This window comes from Narcine bancroftii, chromosome 1 (genome assembly GCF_036971445.1).
Source record: "Narcine bancroftii isolate sNarBan1 chromosome 1, sNarBan1.hap1, whole genome shotgun sequence".
Taxonomy (NCBI): Eukaryota; Metazoa; Chordata; class Chondrichthyes; order Torpediniformes; family Narcinidae; genus Narcine; species Narcine bancroftii.
The window spans coordinates 410505279-410511521 of NC_091469.1; the positions used below are offsets into that span (position 1 = coordinate 410505279).

At 45.2% G+C, this 6243-nt stretch overlaps 1 protein-coding gene across 3 annotated transcripts in view; it reads right to left on the reverse strand.

Annotated features, from left to right (window-relative positions):
• Positions 1–3189, reverse strand: part of grna.1 (granulin a, tandem duplicate 1) — a 42149-nt gene extending 38960 nt beyond the window's left edge. For 2 of the 3 annotated variants that reach the window (XM_069913944.1, XM_069913942.1), the window contains exon 1: positions 3081–3189. The gene's annotated coding sequence lies outside the window, so the exon portion shown is untranslated. Of the gene's footprint in view, positions 1–331; positions 416–3080 lie in introns of those variants that run through there. The other variant, XM_069913943.1, reaches the window with a different exon arrangement.
• Positions 3190–6243: the final 3054 nt, after the last annotated feature.

Below are 6243 nucleotides of genomic sequence, written 5' to 3' on the forward strand. Positions count from 1 at the left end.
GTAACACAGGAGCTCAGAGCTCAGACATTACAAAAAGCCAAACATCAGCACGACAATGTCCCTGCAAATTTAAAGTAACCTTACACTTGTCCTACACAGTTTTTGTAAGTTCACTACAAGCCATCGATATCCTTCGGTTCGCTGGATATCTCCGCAAATTTAAGGCTTTGGTGACTTTCTCGTGGATGTACTTGTCAGTACTCTCAGAATCTATTAGGCAATCAAGAGTCTCACCATTCAACTCCTCCTTCATAATTGACTGTTCCAGTCCGTAACATCCCCTAAACTTTAATCAGTTGAGCTATCACAGGGAATTTTGTGTTGATCTCACCTCGACGTCATTTGAACCCGATTCAGCTGGTTCGTCTGAAGATTTCTCCTTTTCACAGCGTCTTCCATTCCTGCAGCTCCATGATGAATTTTATTGGCACTTCTCTTCTTCCTCTTATCAGTGGGAGTACTTTTCGTCTTACACGCTTTAGTGAAGTGGCCGAGTTTCCCACAACAGCTGCAGGTAGCAAATCGAGCTGGGCTCTTCTGTCTGGGGTGCCAGCTCTTATCACAGAAGTAGCATTTTCCAGGGGTTCACCCTTCCCTTTCCTTCAGGGTTCCAGCACTCCTGGATGTTTCCCTTATGGTTTCTAAGATTTCACTGGACTGCATGGCACTTCTCAGTGTTTTGGCTAGAGTGACTGCCTGGTCTTAGGTTCAGGGTTATGTCTCCAGCAGCCTCTGATGGATGTAACTGGACTCAATTCCATTGACAAAAGCATTAGGCTTCAAGGCATTGCAGTGTTGTTGCACATTGACTGCCCTGACATCACATTAGTTTGCCAGCGATTCAAGGGCTAGTGCACAGGTCAGCCAATGGGCGAAAACCTGCATGAACTGTCAGTAAATATTTGTACACCGGCTGCCCCTACAACAACCCTAGGAGGGGCCCTACAAGATCATCAGGGACAACAGCTCCACCTTCATCTTCGATGTTGGTGGATGGAGGAGACTGTAGTAGATGAATGTTTGTGCTCAAATGCCATCATGTTGAAATAATGAGACCACACCTGAAGTTGTCATCCACCGAATAGAAGAGCATTTATTAGTGTTATCAGGCTTAATATAGACACATAACATGTGACCTTCTTCTTCTTTCTTTGGCTTGGCTTCGTGGACGAAGATTTATGGAGGGGGTAAAAGTCCACGTCAGCTGCAGGCTCATTTGTGGCTGACAAGTCCGATGCGGGACAGGCAGACACGGTTGCAGTGGCTGCAGGGGAAAATTGGTTGGTTGGGGTTGGGTGTTGGGTTTTTCCTCCTTTGCCTTTTGTCAGTGAGGTGGGCTCTGCGGCCTTCTTCAAAGGAGGTTGCTGCCCGCCAAACTGTGAGGCGCCAACATGCACGGTTTGAGGCGATATCACCCCACTGGCGGTGGTCAATGTGGCAGGCACCAAGAGATTTCTTTAGGCAGTCCTTGTACATTTTCTTTGGTGCACCTCTGTCACGGTGGCCAGTGGAGAGCTCGCCATAAAACACGATCTTGGGAAGGCGATGGTCCTCCATTCTGGAGACGTGACCCACCCAGCGCAGCTGGATCTTCAGCAGCGTGGACTCGATGCTGTCGACCTCTGCCATCTCGAGTACTTCGACGTTAGGGATGAAAGCGCTCCAATGGATGTTGAGGATGGAGCGGAGACAACGCTGGTGGAAGCGTTCTGGAGTGCTAACAATTTCATGACATAGCTATGTTGAGTAGGCCAGGGTCTCTCAGTAGACCTACAGGTGCTGCTGAGTCACTATGCCTCATGGCTTTAGTGGTTAGTTGCCAGTAGATAGGAGGCTGTTGTGTCTAGCTGTCACAAGACAGGAGCTGTTAGCACTGGTTATGCCCATTTCATCCACGTGTACTGCTACAAGATTTTTACAATTACTGTCAACTGCCTGAAACCTCCATATCTGGACTGAAATGAGCCAGTCTCCATTCGTCCCCCACGACACTGGGGCAGCCCACCCAAGGCTACAGACATTGGTGGCCTTATTGCCTGTTCTTGCAGGGGGGGGTTCGTATAACAGATCATGCATGGAGACGCAGACTACCCACAAAATGGCCAACAAACGGCAACCGTGCGGACCTGGATGTTACATCAGCCATCATCCCAGTTAACCACTGCATAGCACGAAGATGGGGAACTCTGGCGGGAACCCCGGCCAGCACTCTGATGATGCTGTGCCCTGACGTTAGTGCCCAGGGCCCATTATAAGTGTGATGGACAGAGCAATAAACCAGTCTAATTTGTCAAGGTTTTGGTGTGCACATTGTTCTTCCCCACCCTCACATAGCGCGAACACTACAAAATGATCTTTCCTTTAATAGCATTTACTTGATCATGAGCAGAATTCTATGGATTATTATTCTAAACACATTAAGGTATCTTTTGCATGCATTTGAGAAGGCACATAGTGCCTCACTTCCATTTTTCATTCCCTGGTGAGGGAGAGAGAGTGTTAAATAGCAGTTACCCTTTCAAGCCTGCCATACCTACTGTTTTACCGACTGCAGGCTTTCCACAGAAATACCAGCCAAAAAATTGCCTCGATTTGCAGACCAGAGGGGAGAGGACTTTTGATAAAAATTTATTAAATATGTAAATTTTTCATCTGATACAATTAGCAACATTAATCTCCAAATCATTCATGAATAAATATTTGTGACCTTTACCTTGTCAGTTCAGATGAACATTTGAATTTATTAAAACAAAATCAATTACTTTTAACTTCATCCAAACAGGTTTCAATTTTTTTTTTACACTTTCTAATCATTGACCAGAAATGAATGAAGTAATTATTTAACATTTGTTAAATATTTTAAGCAAAAATAGATTAATTCACAATAAATTATAAAAGGAAATGGTTCAAAATCTTTTACATTTCGATCATTGCACATTGTTCACACTCATTTCCTTTTACAAGATTACCACCACTCTGGCAACTTGTCTCTATTCCTCTAAGCTGATGCAAAGTCAACAGGAAAAATTATTATTTTCTAAATAATAGATTGAACTTTGTTTAACATTTGTTCTACTTACTCTTTAACTCATCCAAACGTTCCCCGTATACAAATACAACTTGTTTGCTAAAATGAAACTGAAAGAATGGCTTGCTCATACTATTAGCTAATCTTTTCCAGACGTGTCCATTTATAGTGCTCCTCTGTTAAAGTTTTTTGGCTATTGGAAAAGGCACAATGCATAATTTGAAAATCAGCAATATTATTGGCTAAGTGTCTAGTTTGACAAAAATCAAAGAAGAAATACTGCTTGAACATCTTTGAGGAAGCTGTGAGAGACAAGGTTTCTGGCCTGAAGCATCTAAAATTCATTTAAGTTAAATATATTGTTGTTCTGTATCAAATTTCAAATAATTGTTTATTTTCAATGCTCTTCTTGTTATTTTCATGTAATCATAAACTACTACCATAAAGTATTTAATCTTAGATGCTACAATATAATGTACATGCAACTGTATAAAAATCCATGCCATTGTTAAATGATCAGATACAAAAAAACACAGCTTCAACATTATTTACAATTTATTTCATGTGAACTGATTTTAGGTAAGATCAACATCTAAAAAAAACAAAAGTTACTGATGAAATTCAGCAGGTGGGGCAGCTTTGGAGATGAGTGAATGCTTGAAATTGATAGCCTTATATCAGAAACTGAAATATTTCATTTATCTCTTCACACATGCTGCTGGTCTGTAATTATTTGTAGTTAAGTATTTATAACATTACCCACTTTTATTCCTCCTCAACATTGTTTCCTCATTTAGTCATAATATAATGCAGAGAATTGAGCAATGGCTTTTCTTCTTTCTTTTCTTTCTTTGGCTTGGCTTCGCAGACGAAGATTTATGGAGGGGGCAAAAGTCCACATCAGCTGCAGGCTCGATTGTGGCTGACAAGTCCGATGCGGGACAGGCAGACACGGTTGCAGCAGTTGCTGGGGAAAATTGGTTGGTTGGGGTTGAGTGTTGGGTTTTTCCTCCTTTGTCTTTTGTCAGTGAGGTGGGCTCTGCGGTCTTCTTCAAAGGAGGTTGCTGCCCGCCGAACTGTGAGGCGCCAAGATGCACGGTTTGAGGCGATATCAGCCCACTGGCAATGGCTAAATGCTCTGATAAAACTGCATCACATTAGTTTGCCAGCGAGTCGAGGGCTGGTGCATAAGCAGCATCACTTTTCCCAGGTTTCTGGCATCTAGTCAGCAACTGGTGTCGAGCAAGCACCACCTTCTGTGGTGCCGCGTAGTAAGCAGTCAGATGTTCCCGGGCTATAGCCAGAGTGATAGCTCCTTGCATTACAGCAAAAGGGACCTCATCCAGCAGGGAATTCAGGTGGCCCCACTGTATCGCTTTATCAACCACATTGTTTTGAGCCATGTAGTAATTGAAATAAGCAATCCAGTGGTTGAAAATTTCTCTGGCACTTGGGGCAGACTGGTCGATTGTCATCCACTCCGACTTGAGTGGTGCATCCATTTCTGCTAATAAAATTGAAGTGCCAGTTGATGAAGTAGACAAAGACAATGTGGTCAAACAATAATCATGGCTTTTATTAGCAGAAACTTATGGTACAATAATGAAAGACAATAGGTCCGTACAGTTATACCCAAGGGGAGTGTCTTTAATGGTAGAGATAATGCACAGCCAATGTTATTGCAGCAAGGCTTGCCAGAGGGGAGACAGGCAGCTTAGCAGAGATTCACCACACACCTGAACTCTATAACACTTTCAGACAATGAATTTGCCTGCTTTGAGCATAGGGTAAGGCACCATATTTTGACTGAGGTCACTGCACTCCACGCCAGGGCGCGCTGACTCCCCCTGAAAAGCTCACCCTAGCAAAGGAAGAGTTTAAGGAAATGGAGGAACTGGGGATTGTGCGGCACTCCGACAGTCCCTGGGGCTGCCCACCTCCACATGGTGCCCAAATCAGCAGGGGGTTGGAGACCATGTGGCGACTACTGCCGCCTCCACAAGGCCTCCATGCCCAACAGATATCCCGTGCTAAACATCAAAGAATTTGTGGCGAATGAGAAAGGGGCATGGGTGTTCCCCAGGAGAACAACCAAATCCTAGTTCACCACAGGACATCCCCAAGACTGCAATTATTACCCCCTTTGGCTTGTTTGAATTTCTTTGCATGCCGTTCGGTCTAAAGAATGTGGCACAAATTTTTCAGCGGCTGATAGACGCAGTGGGCTGGGATCTCCCATTTATGTTCATCTATTTGGATTATATCCTCATCGCCAGCCACAGCAGCAAAGACCACGCCGCCCACCTGAGACAACTGTGAACCTGTTTGAATGAGCTTGGGCTGATGATCAACCCTGCAAAGTGCCAATTCGGCCTGGACAACATTGACTTCCTGGGGCACAGGATAAAAAGACACAAGGCTACCCCCTCCCCGATAAGGTCGAGGCTGTCCAGCACTTCGCCAAACTATGGATGATAAAAGGGCTACAGGTATGATAAACATTTATCTCAGGTTCATATCGGCAGCGTCACAAATCATGCACCTCCCCTTTGCACTAATGGCGGGCAAGTCAAAAGACATTACATGGAACAATGAGTCTTCTTGGGCATTCCAGAATGCCAAAGACATGTTGACCAATGGCACCCTTCTGCTCCACCCCAGACTGGAGGTACCTAATGCTCTGACTGTTGGTGCTTCCAGCACAGCAGCAGGGACCATGCTGGAACAGCTCAATGAGGGCCAGTGGCATATGCTGGCCTTTCTCAGCAGGCACCTCTGCCACCCCACCCCACCCAAGAGCTTTTGACTGAGAGCTGTTAGCATTGTACCTGTCGGTAAGGTATTTCTGCTACTTTTTGGAAGGCCAGCAATTCAAGGTCTTCACCGATCACAAGTCGCTGACCCTCGCCTTCCAAAGGGCATCAGACAAAAACAGAGACATTTGTCCTACATGTCCGAATTTTCCACGGACATACAGCACATCGCGGGGGAAAGCAATGTGGTAGCTGATGCTCTGTCGTGCCACGTGATTGAGTTGGTGCATGCCCTGACCCAGGGGGTCGACTACATGGCCCTTGCCTAAGTGCAGCAGCAGGACCCTGACAGCCATCTCCAGTCTCAAGGTGGAAGACGTTTCTGTCGGCCCAGGTAACCTGACACTGCTGTGCAACATCTCTACTGGCAGCCCCTGCCTCCTAATTCCGGCTGCATGGAGG